The 16,772-nt window shown below is 42.1% G+C and overlaps 1 protein-coding gene across 4 annotated transcripts in view; it reads left to right on the top strand.

Annotated features, from left to right (window-relative positions):
* Nucleotides 1-12,409: 12,409 nt before the first annotated feature.
* The window catches only part of PHTF1 (putative homeodomain transcription factor 1), a 499,499-nt gene continuing 495,136 nt past the window's right edge, over nucleotides 12,410-16,772 (top strand). Inside the window, exon 1 of one of the 4 annotated variants that reach the window (XM_069238694.1) lies at nucleotides 12,410-12,603. The gene's annotated coding sequence lies outside the window, so the exon portion shown is untranslated. The remainder of the gene's footprint in view (nucleotides 12,604-16,772) is intronic. The other 3 variants (XM_069238696.1, XM_069238695.1, XM_069238697.1) reach the window with 3 other exon arrangements.

The following is a 16,772-nucleotide window of genomic DNA, read 5'->3' as shown; positions in this document are numbered from 1 at the left end:
CCCATTGTACATTCCTAAACTATAAATAGAGCAAATAACCCTTTTGTCATATTGTACTTACCAACAAGCCAGTACCTCTCAGGTCCAAGTTGTGACATTTGCAGGTATGCTACTGTTCCGTAGGTCAAATGAATCATGTGTTGACCCTGGAACATGGGCACACACGCTCGAGATGTACAAATCAGGTAAACAATTGATTAAATGGAAGTTCTTACAATTGTGGTAGACCTGTTCCCTAGCATATCGTGTCACTAAGGCAATATGTGTGCCATCAGTTGCTCCAACCACATGTGGCATGCCACCCAAAGCATTAAAATCTCCCTTCACATTTGCAAGATCCTAAATTTGTAGAAACTGGATGAAGCTGATTATTTTTCTCATCATTGAAGAAAAGACTTCTTGTAGCACACTACTGAAAGTTGGTTGTGATATATTATTATTTCTTCTAAAATGGCTGATATTGTTTATATTTTATAAAAATGTTTTGATTTGCATTATCAGTACCACTCTGAGAAGACGTCATTATCAGCGTTATGGTCAGTTATGTACGTAGGTATTGTCATCATGTCCCTTTCTCACTCATGTGTGATAGGAACATAATGTGCACTTATTGGGGATTGTTTATGTAATTGTCTCCACAAGTCTGTCTCCTTATTAGTTGTCTAGGAACCTACCTGCATCAGTGATCCTACATGATCTGCATAAATACATCTCACAAGGACAAGGTTATTAGAGGGGTTCCTTCCAGATGCCATCAGTGCTGCACGTAAGATTGCTGCAGAACTCAGCCTTTGTGTCACCACAGAGTCTGACCTACATACCTCATTCCAAGGTAACAAAGGTTAGGGGCGCTTTTCATGGACATGGCACTGGCAGATTAGGTTTATCATACCTAGCTCTCATTAGGTTAGATATTAGGTTCTCTTTGCTAGGAATTTTGTATCTCATGTTAATTTTAAGATGGCGAGGGATTTTATATTCACAACTCTCATCCTCACCGTTTTGCATTTATTCCTGTTTATTATCCTAATCATTGCAGCTCATGCATTTTATCGTAGATTGCAGTCTTTTCACTAAACCTATTGAAAACTCTCCAGCATCTCGTTCATTGCTTGTGTGTGACTGAGACTTATTGCTAACGAGAGAAAGGGGTAACATCTGTTCCACCCCAACTTCCCTAGGAGTTCTCATCTAGGAGTTCTCATCTAGAGTCGATGCGTAAGGCTGCCAGAAATCACCCTTGCTTTCTGAGTTTTGGTGAGGTGCTGCTTGTGACCTGGGAGAGTTGGGCCGACAGTTGCGTCTTGTTGTAGAAGTGACTCAGTTGCCTACAAACAAAAGTGCTGTCTCCCCTAAACCAGCAGTCTTACCTAGGAGTGAGAGTCGAACTGCGACACCTCCTAACACCGTAGCCACAACACCTCCTCCACTTTTGCTGCTGTTATTGACCTCTGGGAGCCACGATGCCGGGCAAAGCAGATAATAGGGCCTCTAACTTCTCAGCTGAGGAGTTAGAAATGCTGCAGGCAGAGGTCCGATCCCTGTATAGCCAGCTGTATAGGAACCCACGGGAACACGTACATGTTTGAATGGTGAATGCATTTCTAAGTAACTTTTTATTTAACACAGGCTAATTTGTCCCTTTTAGTTCCTGAGTGAAGTGTTGCGATTGAAATGTAGTAAACTCAATAATTTGACTGGGAAGAAAATGAAGTTTAACAATGAATAAGGTGACTCACAAATCAATTTTTTTCATTTACAAACTGCATGCCCCTTACTTCCAGTGGCCAGTAGACACTGTACCATAAGTATAAGTGAAAAATACCGCGGTATGCAGAAATAAGAGAAATGTAAAATGCAAGAAAATAAAATTCAAGTTATGGCCTTGTCTGAATATTGTTTATCACTTTCAATTTATACCATTTTCTGATAAGTGAGTATCTGTATGTATTATCCATGTAATGGTGCTACGTGTGGAGAAAGGTATATCCTGTGCTGCAAGTACATATGACACAAGCTCTCAATCACCCATACAAATATTTCCCATTCCTATACACACCGTACACACCCTTGCTCATACATCACCAAAAACCATGCTCTCACTGACACACGTGGCAGCCCTTCCATACTGCCCTTAGTCGGTGTAAGGTTCAAACCATAGTGTCTGCCTCTAAAATCATTAGACATTAAGCCAATGAAGCTTTGCGTGGGGGTGTGCTAATAATGTAAAAGTTGTTTAGCCTTCAGTAGCTACCTCACAATGCATTCTACTGATCAGAATTGGCTCTCGCTACAGGAAATGCTTCAGAACCCTGGCCTAGATGATGTTTGTGGCCTAGACTCGAAAAATGAGGACATTAAAAGTGATGAGGGTAGTTAACAGGTCCCTATAAATTAGTATTTCCTAAGTAAATTAAATTAGTAAATAATCTGTACTACCTTTTTTAGAAATGATTTTGAGAGATTTTACAAAATTTTGTCACAGCAATACAGACAAACAAAGCCTCACTTAACATATTTTTCTTATCCATACTGGTCAGCGCCCATCAGAAGAAGGCGATATGGAAGGCCATCGGCAAGAAGGTGTGGACCCTGGGAGTCTACAAGCGGTGCAGCATACATTGCCGGAACGGGTGGGAAGACCTACGACACTAGTCCCACAAGTTATCTCAAGTCCAGCTCGGCCAATCCTCCCAGCGTGGGAAGTGAGTGCACCGCACACTGACTCTCCTAATGGCCCTCATACTTGTGGTGGCCTATCCAGACCTTGATGGGCAGTTGAGAGCCCACCAGCAATATCAAGGGGGTAAGTTGTTTTCTTAACTTTTTATTGTTAGTTAACTATTTTTGTTACAGCAATGATTATGGCATCATCATAAAGGTTGTCAAACATCCAACGCACAAGAGGATTTCTGGGAGGTGTAAGTTTTGCACAAGGTGTATGATGATGTGTTTTGTATACTGCTTTGTGTTAACGGTTGCCACTAGATTCTTTATCGTATAGATTCTAGGCCGACACAGGCCTGCCTAAGAAACAAAGTACCTGGATTTTGTCTATGTTATGAGGGACAGTTGTACCAAACAGGCCCCAATTGAGGATACTGTCAGGTGTAATGCTCGATCTCAATTGTGATTAAGTAATGTTGGCCCTACTACAGGTGACATGGCATAAAATGCATTTATGATGCAGTGGATGTTTGTGACTTCACATTGATGAGTTGGTGAAACAACCGAACAATATTGAGCATCTGGTCGGACATGACTAAAAGCATGAACACAATGGCATTATTTCTTAGCAAAAACATTTCATAAATATGTTTTCACTGCAGGATTCAAGTCAGTAGAGGTTGACAGTAGCAGATTGGCATGAAGCTTCATTCCTTTATTGGCATGAAGCTTCATTCCTTTTAAATGTGCATGTAAGCCAGTCTGTTTCAACAAGTAGGCATACATTATTAACTGAGCAGACAGGAACGTGTACTTACTAGTGACAGAGTTTTCACGTACCCCAAACAACATTTTTGTGTCCTTTGTTATGTCCAGATGATGAATCAATGTTGAAGCATAGGAGTTATGTAAAGGGACTTTTGCAGATGGACAATGTACATAGTACAAAGTTTTTTTTGCTAGATATTTATTTTTGTTAAATGAGTTCACTATTCAAAACAACCAATCTATAATATTCATAAGTGTTCCAATTCCATGAGGAATGTTAAGTGTTTAAGTGAAATGATCTAAAATGAAATGGGACTAATGATAGTAATGAGCAAATGGATCAATAATATGATCTGTGCATGCATGGGATAGTGGTAAAACATACCTACTTTTTATAGCCTTTAAGCAGGCGGAAAAGTTAAATTAGGAAATGTTTTATTAGATAACCTTGGGACCATTTTGATTTGCATAAATATGATAAAAATGTTGTATGTGTCTTTTCAGCATCTTCAGCAGCAGGCGAAAGAGACATTGGCCTTGAAGGCAGGGAAGCAGCTAGCCAATGTGTGTCAGGTGGAGAAAGATCAGGCACTGATGGACACAGTGGCATGGAGGGTCAGGGGACTGTCACGGAGGCCACCAGCTCAACATCTTCTTCAGAGCCCTCCACAGAAAACCAGTCCCTAAAGGTGGTGGACCCACAGGGCCTGTTCCATCTGCATCCTTGTTTACCACCCAGATTCTCATTTCAACCCTTCCTCTTGCTCCCCCTCAGTAGGTCAAACCCACCCCCCCAAAGGGCTGGGGTCTCCTTTGCCACAGGCACTTCCTCCCCTGCCCTTGTCCCCCCGGCTGTGCTCAGTGAAGAGGCTATTGACCTCTTATGCAGCGTTTCAGTAATTCTGGCAGTGATTGTGAATGGCATCTAGAGGCTTAGTTGCCAAATGCAACAGATGGTTGTATTCATGGATGCCATTCATAGTTTAATGTCTGGCATGCAAAAATCGCTTGTGAAGCTAGCCTCTGCACTAAACGCAGCCCCCAATCAAGCCAACCTTGTGCCCCTACTCCGGTCCCTTTCTCCACCCAAATCCCATCTCCCAACTCAATCCCAAGCACACTCACTTCCTTGCATACACCAACTCTGATAGACAAAAGCAGCACACATAAGCACAAACACACCAAGAAACACAAATATGCACCCATTCAATAGACACAGACTACTGACACTACACCCACAGGCACCAGATCTACCACCACAACCCTTAGAGTCACCATCACACCCACATGCACCACCACCATCACACCCACAACCACAATCACCACAAACACAACACCCACCACACAGACACATCCACAACCACCACACTCACAACCACAACATCCACCACCACCGACATATGCATCAAAAGGTAAGATACAACCTTGTATCCCTTCCAGCTGGTTATATCTCGAAACCACAAGTGCTTCAAGCACCCATGGCTCAACAACGAGTTCGGAACAACAAACTCGTTGGTATCACTAATGCCTTTACCATGAATGCCTTTACAACGATTTTTTTTGTAAAGGCATTCCTGGTAAAGGCATTAGTGATCAGCATGCTTCCACCCTAGCCCCCCACCCCTAAAAATTACTGTGACCCCCCACCCCCAAAATTACCACAACCCCAACCCCCTCCCCTAAAACCTAAAGCACAACAACCCCAACCCACCCCTAAAACCTAAACCCTGATCCCCCCACCCCCTAAACCCTAATCACCCCAAGCCCCCACCCCCAAAAACTAAAATACCCGAGTCCCCACCCCCGCCCCTAAAACCAAAAGCACCCCAACCCTCAACCCATCCCTAAAACCTAAAACCTGAGCCCCCTCCCCCAAACCCTACTCACCACGAGCCCCCCCCAACAAAACAGCCCCAGTCCCAGCCCAACTTACCTCCACCTTCATCGCATCGACTCCCTTCTTCTGTGCCTTAACCACGCATGTACGTGGTTCACACATGCGTGGTTAAGGCACGGAAACCAGGAAGTATGGAAAACGAAACCGTTGTTTCACTTTCGTTTTCCACGACTTTGTGGTTAAGGAGTCGTTGTTCCAGGTGTTTCCCATGATAACTCAGGTGTGGAGGGTTAGCCACCTAGTTATGGGAAGGCACTTTGTAATTGGCCTGACGATAAAACTGGCTGTGGTCCAGCCGCCAGCCACTTTTGCCTATGGCGCAGTTGACAATGGGTGTAAACTTTAGGCAGTGACGGCGGTTTGCTGATGAACTTTTGTTTATGGGCCGCCAGCGTCTAAATACAGTGGGCGGACCACCTAGTCAGTGGATAGATTATCTGACGGAAAACCTTTGGCGGGACCGATTCCACCAAGATCTAAATCAGGTCCTAAGTCTATGAGCCACTCATGTAGTCCCATTCCCGCAATAATGGCCCTTTGACTTCTTAATTAGGGCATCAGCAATGGTATTTAAAAATGAGACATGTAGCAAACTAATGGTACCTTGGCCCTGCAGTGACAAGGTCCTAAAAGCTATTTTCACAGTAGTAGGCTGTAAGAATTTGGGTTATTGATTAAAAGGGGGAGGAAGCCCCCTCAGAAAACAACCTCAACCCTTCTCAAGGTGAAACACAAAAGTCATTAGGTTAACCTGTGCTTAACCTTTTGGTAACTTAGCCCAGAAGCAGTCAAGCTTAACTTAGAGGCAATGCGTAAAAGATTTATGCAGCACACAAACAGTACAAAGTGAAAACACAACACAAGAGAAATACCAAACCAGTTTAGAAACATAGAGTAAATTTAAAGAAAGAAAATTACACCAAAATAAAGAAAATCTAATTAATAGAACCAGAGATATTGAATTTTAAAGTTTTAGTGAAGCTAGCACCAAGAAGCAGAATGGGCCACTTGCAGTTATCTTGACATGCTAGACCGGGGGAAAGCCACAAGCTCAGGCTGACCACGATGAAGTGCAGACCAAAACAGGGACCAGGTTAGTTCACCTGAAAAGTTACCTTCTCAAGTTCTGACACGAAGAGTTCAGTTCATGTAGGAGGAGGCTTAAAGAGCAGGTCAAGCAATGCAGATAGTCTTTGCTGTAGCTCCAAGAGCCTGTTGTCACTGGAGGTTTGCATTTGTGGTCATACAGGCTGCTGTTGCTATGAAGTTCTGGCCTCTCGCTGCTATTCGATGTGGATGGTTGCTGTTGGAGCGAAGAGCAGGTGTTACAGGAGCTCCCCATTGGTGATTGTCAACGGGCAGCACAGTTTTGGCGCAAAAGGGCTGTTCATGGTTGCAAGGAACCCAGAATTCGGGATTTTCACCTTCTTCTTTAGAAGAAGCTCTCACTGATGCTAGCCAGGGGTTCAGAACCTGGGGTGCACCTTTTGGGAATCAGGACTCCCTCCAGCAGAGGCCAGCAGCAAGGCTTAGGTTGGTCCAGTTAAAGCTAGTCAACTGGGCAGTTGCAGGGAAGGCTCCAGAGGCTTGTTAAGTCCCTGTAGCTCAAACAGGAGGTCCGCCTACTGACCCTTGCAGTCACTCCTGACAGCCAGGGATCAATGCTTTGTGGGTCCAATCTTCCCTCTTCAGACATTAAGAGAGACCTCCAAGCAGCAGGGCAGTCCTTCTGGCAGCAGGACAGTCCGTCTTCTGAATCTTCCATAGGTCCACGAGTGTTCGGATGGGTAGGTTTGAAGGTCCTCTTTTTATACACAAAAAGCTATCCTCACCTTCTGCCCTACATCGGGCATAACCAATTACTCGCTGTCTACTCAAGCAGTTGGAATATTGAAGGACCCGCACCCACTCTAGTAATGGCATGCTTCATCATCTGGTCTCATTCTGGTACCTAAAAACCAGGACAGGCTCAACCATATTACAACCTATTGCGAATAGTACTTCGCAGTCGGGGTCTTATAGAATAAAAATAGCATTCGTCATACGCTAGTGCGTAGGTATGGTTATAAACTATGGATGGGTAAAAGATGGGGATAATGGTCTTATTGCCATAATCACTTCTCGATATGTTTCAGCCCGTAGAGAGTGGCAACTCAGGGTCCTTGGGCTTTCATCAGGACAAACTTGTGCCCCTGGTCCATTGTAATCCTGTCTATGTCTATTTAGACGAAAGACAAACAAACATCAAACATAGTAGCATGCAAATAACAGGCTTACTAGTCTGGAGTATGGGGAAAATATCCACTTTTGAGTGCTGTGGAAAGAACACATTATACATACACCTTGGTGAAGGTAGTTCCATACTTGCTGTTTCACAGCTTCACTATAGTCGTGCAGGACAGGCATGTCTTTGGACTTTCGTCCTACTCTTAATTTTCTGTAACCTGTAAAGCTCAAGCATTCATAAAATATCTCATTGCTCATAGCTGTGACATCTGTGACAAACAAGAACACACTGACTTGCATGGTGAATGTTACAGATAGGTACTGATAAGTAGGAGTGAAATTACAATAAGCAACCCCACACTTGAAATATATTTTTATATATTTTTATTTTTAGATTTATGCTGATATTTGGAACCTTACTGTGGTTCTTATGTGAAAAAAATTAGTTCCTCAATATCTTTTGAGATGATTATCCCACCATGACCTAATTTTTTCATGTAACCACGTTTTTCAAACTTTCCAAACATTTGTTATGGAAGCATAATTTGTTCTTTCAAATAATGTGGTGCATATATTTTTGACATAGTGCATCACTCCATGAAGGGATGACATTTCCCATTTTCCCTTTTGCTGTATGATCACGTAATGATGCCATCATGCGGCTTCCAGGTAACTGGATTTGTTTGGAGGAGGCGTGCCCTAGTCCGTTAGGACAGAGCCAGCAGGAGCAAGGCCAATGTAGGTAATCAGTCAGCAAGGCACCCTTAACGAAGTAAGTGCTGGAACAAACCTTTGATAATCATCTTTTGAGCACTATTCTCTGGCCGATTTCTTCATGGACCTGTTGTTATCTTTTACCTTTTAATACAGTGTGCGACTACTGGGGCGTGCCTCACTCATCCTACCATGCTGCCTAAAGAATTTTGGGCATGGGCTGAGAGCTACCAGTGAAACACTATTTGGCATTTTTGTTATTGTCACCTCATCCTACTAATCGGTACTGGTCCATGATATTCACCTGCATGTCAGTTTTTATGGACCAGAATAAGATCCGATGATGAAGCATGCCAGTGCGTGAGGGTGTTTTAAAAGAAATAATTTCATTTATTGAGCGGACGGCGAGCAATTAGTTATCCACAATGTAGGACACTGGGTGAGAATACCTTTTTGTTTATATGTCTGATTTTCTTGCAAGAAGGTATCCTTTCTCCTCAAAAGGTTCTCTCGAGCCTACTGTGAGAGACCCAATGCTCATCTCCCTCTGTTTTTTGGGTCCTCTTTTTATACATGGTGCCAGTCACTGTGTGGGGAATTCCCTGACCTACTCTCAAAACTGATTATGGTCAGCTTTTCCCCTTCCCCTGGCCTAACTTCCAACTGTCTAGGGTGGCGAATGTCAGGGCGGGTCTGGGGTCAGGTTCCTTTGTGTGTTGTGTGGGCAAGGTCCTTTGAAATGTTATACAGCTCGTCCCCAGCCATCCTGTTGAGCATACCCTCTCCCAGCTACACCCAGCTCTCATTGTTCACTATCTGAGACCAATACACATTCTTGATGGGGAAACCACTAGCAGGCTCCAGGTAGCTGAAAACTCCTACAAAGGCCTCAGAAACACTGGGGGAGGAAAATGCCAACTTTCTAAAATTGGCATTTTCAAGAACATAGTCTAAAATCCAACTTTACCATTAAAGAGAATTTTAAATTATGATTCGTTTGAGTGTAAACATCTTTTCTCTATCTGCCCCTGATCTCAACTTTAGGAATTTTCCACTGTCAAGACAAGTAAAACTCAAACACACATGTTCTATTTCTACATACCATGCACACTGCCCTATGATCTTTCAGGGCCTACTTCAGGGGTGACTTATAAGTATTAAAAATAAAGGCAAAAAGTTTACTTTACCAGATCAAAATATCAGCTTTAAACTGCACTATAGGCTGCAGTGGCAGGCCTGAGTCATGCTTTACAGTGCAACTGTATTATTGTGGAGATTTGTGAACAGCACAATGGGAACTTCTGCCCACTAATAGCATTTAATTTACCATGGGTACCTGTGGTACCACATACTAGGGTCTTACAGATACATAACATGTATAAGTTGTAGTCTCATTTTACCATGTTTGAAGGCAAAAGCACTTCAGCACTGGTTAGCAAGGGTGAAGTACACAATGTCCTGATGACAACAACAAAACAACACAGGTTCAGCAAACATCAGAGACTTAAGGCAAAATGTTTGAGGGAATACCACACCACGTATGTGAGGGCTAAAACAGGCCAAGCTGTCCTATGTAAAAAACAAGAGTACAGATTAAAATAATGAATACTGTGTCTCAGGAATTGGATTAGCTAAAAAATGATTACAATTATTATAAATAGTTATTGCAAAATCTAATACATTGTTAAAGTTGGATTTTTAATAATATTACTGAAAAGTTTTACAAGGTTTTACAAAGTTACCCTCTAACCACCTGAACTGACAGATGGCTAATTAGAACAAGCCTCATCCAACTCTCAGGCTGTGCTCAGTCTTGAATAGGTGTGAAATGCCTTCCAGGACCAAACAATAGGCAGACCTGAATGAGCAGAGATGTGTCCTCTGAGGTGAACAGACTATATAAGGTGGTAGCTGTGGGCCTCTTGTTGGTGGCACACTGTCAAATCCTGATTGATGTGTCTTTTGAGTCACATATAATATGGGGGGCAAAGGAGAGAATAGGATGTGAAGGCAATTATTGTGGACCCTCTGTTGCATTACTGAAGGACCCTTCGTTTGCCCTACCAGACTTCTGTCTCTGGGTTTGTTGTGGGTACAGTGCCAGCCTCAAACTGGATTTTAGAGTTGGATATTGGGGGGACACTAGAGTTACCATAGTACACTCCCCACACATAATTCCAGCCCTCAGAGCCCCAGTTAAGTGTGACAGAAGACTATTGCCTTTTTGGATTTACTCTGCTGCATTGCATTTTAGGCCTGTTTGCTGCAAGGAAACAGGAACTACTGCAAAAGTAGGGTGGTCATGGGGTTCAGTGCCTGATACCTTTTACACCATTGGTTAGAGAGATGCAGGAGTCACCCCACACCCACTAGCTAGTGCCGGCATTCATATAGCATCACAAAGTACTATCTTCAGAACTCTGTTTGGTCCTGGAGAAGATCAGAAGAGGACTAAACTTGCTGTGTGAAACCTGTAACCTGAGAGGAGCCCTAAAGGACCGGGCCTGTCTCCTTTTGTACCCAGGACAAATCAGTGGACTCCAAAGATTAGTTATCTTACCTCCTATGTGGCTACAGGGAGACAACAAGTTGCAAGATATCTTTTCTTGGAAGTACTCAGCTGACCACTAGCAAACATACCTGAATTGGACCTTGCTGTTGGCTTCTGTCTGACGTCTTCTGTAACTCTGTGGTTGATTAGAACTTAAAACACCAAGGGCACAATGTAGATTTTTGCAGAGAGGTAACCTTGTTGCGACGGAGTTCCTTGCCCATCAAGACTATGGTCCACATGCCCGATTTAAATGCGGGCCGACCACAGTTTGACAATGGTGGGGACAACTCCATCTCTGCTGTGGTCTCTGATGGCCCTTACTCCATTGGGCTGTCAAAGTTTTGCTTATATGCCCACCCACATAATTTAGATGTGTGGACATATAGCCAATTTTCAGAGTCCATCACCACCCGGAAAAACCTGGTAGTAAGGGCCACTGAAAAATGCTTAATGACCATTGAAGGAAACTCCAGTGGCAAAGGGGGCATTGTTTTGTTTATTTTCAAAAACTGAATCTCACTTTCGAATTTTCTTTTAGCAAATAAAAAAAATTATAAGTTTGCTGTAAAGCTCCATCAAAATTACAATGTATTGACAGAAAACGTCATGATAGCACTTCCTGCCAGTCCTAGAAATATCTGCTGGTCGGCACCTCCATCAGGGCAATAGAGTAATTTTTCTCTGTTGCCCTGGTGAAGGACAGGTCCACCACCAATAAATAGACCAACCCCTAAGTCATAAGGTAAAATCTTTGAGCAAGATGAACCTGGTTGCTGTATCTGACCATCGCGGTCAGCCTGGAATTTCACATAGTTATTGGTCTACTGTGGACATAAACTACTATTCACACCTAGTGCTTCATGGAGCTATTTCTACTTATAACTTTTAAAAACTTAGGGGGTTATTACAACTTTATGGCTATACCACCAGCCGTATTACGAGTCCATTATATCCTATGGAACTCGTAATACGGCTGGTGGTATATCCGACACTTTACCGTCACTTTTGGGACGGATTAACACCTCCTCCAAAGTTGGAATAACCCCCTTAATATCTCCAGTTCCTCTTATTGAATTTTTGTCATTTTAGTGACATTTTGCTTATTATTACTCTAATTTTTTTTTACATTTGATGTGGGATTTTTATTGTTTTGCATTTGGCTTTATTACTTACCTTATTCAATACACCGTCAATATTTGACACAATGCCCTTAAGCCTGGCTGCTCTGTGCCATATCTATCAGGGGTTAGTTTAGTGACATTGAGTGTTCACCCTGACAAGTAGTCACCCATCCCAAATAATAATCCAATTTCTTACAGTCAGCATATACACTATTTACAAACTGTATCCTCAAAGGTATTGGCAACAAGGAAAAATTGAAAAGCTGCAACACTAACAAAGCACTGCTACATGCGTGTAAACGCCGCAAGCGGATGCTGTAGGAGTCAGTGTTGTTGGGTCTGTAAGAGGTCTGATTGATTCGAAGAGGTTCAAACTACAGATCTCTATGAAATGTGATAATGTTTAGGGCTTTCTGCTGTGGCAGGTGAGCACGCGGTATCCCTTTAAGCAGTTCAGTAAGTGGTTACGAGACGGACCCGGAAGTAGGAAGTGTTTCAGCGGCTGTGCTCTGTCACTGTGCATGGTAGAGGGCTGGCTTTATCACAACTGTACCGGGCTCACCTGTCTCCAAATATTTACACTTCTTCTTTACCGGAGCTAGTGGCTTGAAACTTCAGTTCCCTCAGTCACGGAGTAAAAAAACAGTGCGTAAAAAGTAAGTATTACGCTATGGTTTTGCGTGTCTGTATACTTCTCTTCGCTTGTCTGTGTTAAAAATGCATCCTGCTTGCTGAGGTACAGGTATTATCTTTGCTGATTGATTTTGCAACAATACAGTGTAGATGAAACGCCGATTGAACAGGTTTTGGAATGAAAAGAAGCTTGTTTGTTGAAATAGCACGTGGATACTTTTACATGGATGTTTTTCAGCCTCTTCTGGTATTTGTTTTTGTTATGTGATGCTTTCCTGTTTATTAGTGTACGGTTTACGTCTTCCAGAAATAACTGGCAGTAGCTAAAGGTTTGAATATAGGAACCCCCTTACCTGTATGTTGGGAACATCTGGTATGTGGCTAATTTGGAACTGGAATGTGCAGTTAAAACCCATACGAGTCCGTGGTTTGCTGTGCCACTGAGCAGTTTATTAGTCCAGGGGGCAGAACGAGCCAGGATTGCCGGATTTTGTCTAGTTACACTTTAGGAGCATGGGACTGGAACACCTACTTGAAACTGGCCCTTTGTGTGCACGAAAGGACAATTCGAAGTTAAAGTTTAATAGTGAGATTCCCTACATGTAAAAGTGTTGGGCAGCAAAGTATCAGAATTCTGAAAACCCAATACTCAAAAGTTTGTAAGGCACATTTCGCGCGCAATGACTATGCGATGTCATGAATTAACTCTCTTTGCTCTTCACAAGCTTTTTCCTGCTCTAGAGCAGTAGTTCTCAACCTTTTGACTTCTGCGGACCCACACTTTATAATTATTGGAATCCAGGCATCCCCACTGAATCATTATTGGAATCCGAAGACCCCCAACTGATACGTTACTGGAAGCCGGGGACACTGGCCTACATTTTTTTGTTGATTTGAAATGCAAAATAATACACAAAAAAGAAACAAGCATTCATCGAACACATACACAAATGATAACACATTTTTATTAAATTTGCAAACAAATATAAATAAAAAATATAAAAATTAATTTTAATAGGAAGGTTGAAGCTTTTCTAAATTCAATTGTAGCCACACATCACCATACTATATTCTGTTTGATGCACCCACACTGCTCCCCCAAATCAAACTGGGGATACTAATTGAATTTTTAGCCTCTAATTTAGAATTCCTTGGCATTTACAGTGGATTTTACATTTTTCAATTGTACGTTTAGCCAGTTTATTAATATACACTTTATTAATCTGTTAATATTATTTACATTTCTAAGCAGTCGCGGACCCCCTGAGGAGGTTTTGCGGACCCCGGGGTCCCCAGTCCACAGGTTGGGAACCACTGCTTTAGAGTGCTCTGAAGCAGCAGAAAAGGAGCATATTGGCAATTTGTGAGTGTATATTTATGTCCGTGTTGTTTTGCAGAAGAATATAAGTAGATCCCAGTGGCAACCACTGGGGCCATGGTACGGATGTGATCAATGTACCGTGGGCAATGAGTTGTTCAGTGTTTTCTCCAGCATGTAATGTTGATCAGTTTTTGTAGTTTGGCTAGACTGTGAGAATAGTTTCTCCTTCACCTGTATGGGATGCAAATGTGGTGAAAGACTGGCTACGTACAGCTACTGAGCAGCTTACTCCAGGTGTTGAATTCACTTTTATTCTGTGACAAGCATGTTAAAATAATTTGGATGGGCCACACACGATCACAGCCCTTTGGGCAATGTAGCTCTCTGCACACTGCGGCACCAGCAGGAGGCGACAGCTCAGTAAGCACGATTTTTTTATTTTATTATTTTTGTGAAACCCTGTAAGCACTATCCAGTGGCTGCAAATAAATATAAGGGAGAAGTACCCCCTGCCGTACATTACAAAGATATTGTAACTCAATGATGAATTCCTTAATCATATAGAGGAATGAGGTCCAAGACAGAGTTCCTTTGTAAGAAAATGGAACTCCAAGTTGACTTGCAATATCCTTATCATGTACACCATGCAGGTACTTTAACCCATATAATAATAATACATGGCCACACCATCACTCCTCCCAAAAAACGCTTAAAACTTTGGTATGTAGCTATTTCCTATGAAAGAGCAAGCATTTGTACAAACATGAAGAATAAAAATAAACCTCAAGAGCAAAATTAAATTCATAAAAAACCTGTTGGCTAATTGTTGCAAACAGATATTATAAACAGTTCAATAAAGTCAGTGTTTTTAGCTCTGAATGCCGTGAAATACGCATATATTGATTCTAGCTTTTCTTTAAGGAGTGCAAAAAATAGGTATGTTCTTCCTGCTTGTCATTTAAAGTTAAAAAAAACACAGCAGAAGAAAAAAAAGCAACATTTGCTTTTGTTGCTTAAAACAGCTGTGTTAGTTATGCTCAGTGACCTGATCTACTTTTTTCCTGAGTTTCAGGCAGCACACAATGTGACATCAGAACTCCAGTGTAATAATTTATAATAGTCAAGCTCTGAAGTCTTTTCTTTATGATCAGCGACTGGGTGCTTCACAAGTCGTTGATTGTAAAGAAGTTAGAGGCAGGAAAAAATACAAGGATTATAGAATCCCATGTATTATATCTGGGACAAAGTACCCGCGGCTATACATTATAAGGATACTGCAAGCCACTGAGGTGTCCCATTCAAAATAGAGGACCAAGGCCAAGTTCTTTTATAAGTTTATGGAACTCCGAGTTGGCTTCCAATACACTTATTATGAATGGCCAGGGGTGAGGGGAGAGGATGTAGTACATCAGTCAAAGTGACTTCCTCAGGAGTTGGAGGTCTGGGTTCGAGCCTTGGCATCTGTGCAACGTCCTGTGATTCTGGATAAATCACTTAATCTCCCCGTTCCCATGGAAAGCGCTCTGAGACCCTCACAGTTGATAAGCTGCACTATATAAATCTACATTTAATTTAATTTAAGTTTATTCCTTATAATACATGGTCTCTGTTTGCCCCAAACCACTTAAATCATTGCTGCATAGTTTTTTCATATGAAAGAGAGAGCATGTTTGCGAACATGTAACCTACAAATGGCCTTTAGTACAAAATTAAACACATCAAAAAATTTGTTGGATATATGTTTCAAAAAGTTATTAGAATCAGATTTATCCAAGTCAGTTTTATTTAAAGGTGTAGTACCTCGCAATGTGTAGAAACATGCAGAAAGGTTCTTACTTTTTTTTATAGTTACCTAAAGAATGCAAAAACATATTGCCATAAAAATCCCCTCCTTAATTGGGGATTATGTTGGAAATAATCCTATTAATTTTCAGAAATATATGACAAAACATTGCCTATGTATACTGACTCATGAGTACTATTATTTTTCATGTTATAATGAGTGCCTCTTGTACTTTATATTTGCAATAGTGCTTTTAGCATCTATCAAGACCTTTTGAGTGTGGTCTTTCAAGAGTGCACCATTCCGAGATTCGACATTCTTCATTGATATTCACCTCACTACCCAGAGTGCCTAGTTTTCTCCCAGTACAATACACCCACACGTAGTTTGAGTTCTCTCTTAGCCAGAACATATACAAGGTCCTGGAATCTAGTAGTAACTTTTGTCCTGGAGGTGTGGGGGAACAATCCCAGGACACAGTGGTTCAGTGTCCATAACTGCTGCCACTATTCTCTGCCAAGTATGTCTCTAATTGTGTGCATTCCCAAAACATACCCTTAATCTCAGCTCCCTCTGCTCTCATCGTGGACAGGTTGTCCCCGTTGTGTGAAAATATGTTTATAGGTCTCCGTGTGAGGTATGCTCTGTGTAAGATAAAATAGTTAAGCAATTTAAAATGGACATTGCCAGATATCTTTAGGGTTCTGTGTAACATGTTCACCCAATCCTAATCAGGAATGGGTGCTTCCAAATCCTCCTCCCATTTTGCTTTAATGGTGTCTAATGGTAGGATCATATCTCCACACATTGCTCTGTGAAGACATGTGACTACCTTTACCATGCCTGCTGATATGGACAAGTATCAGACAGCAGCATGAGCCTGTGGTTCCGTTAGGCCGATCCTCCAATTTTTTCAGACAGTAGCAGTTACTGCTCTATGGATTAGAAAGTGACCTTGGGGCAAGCCATGTGCTTCACAAAAATCTTCAGATGGCAGGAGTCTGCCTGTTCTAAATAAGTGCCCCACCTTCGTTACTACTGCCTCCACCCAAGCCATCAACCCCTCCCGACTACCTCTATGGGGCAGT

The sequence above is a fragment of the Pleurodeles waltl genome, chromosome 6 (genome assembly GCF_031143425.1).
Source record: "Pleurodeles waltl isolate 20211129_DDA chromosome 6, aPleWal1.hap1.20221129, whole genome shotgun sequence".
Taxonomy (NCBI): Eukaryota; Metazoa; Chordata; class Amphibia; order Caudata; family Salamandridae; genus Pleurodeles; species Pleurodeles waltl.
Note: the sequence above shows the minus strand (reverse complement) of the source record. Positions and strands in the feature narration are given on the sequence as shown.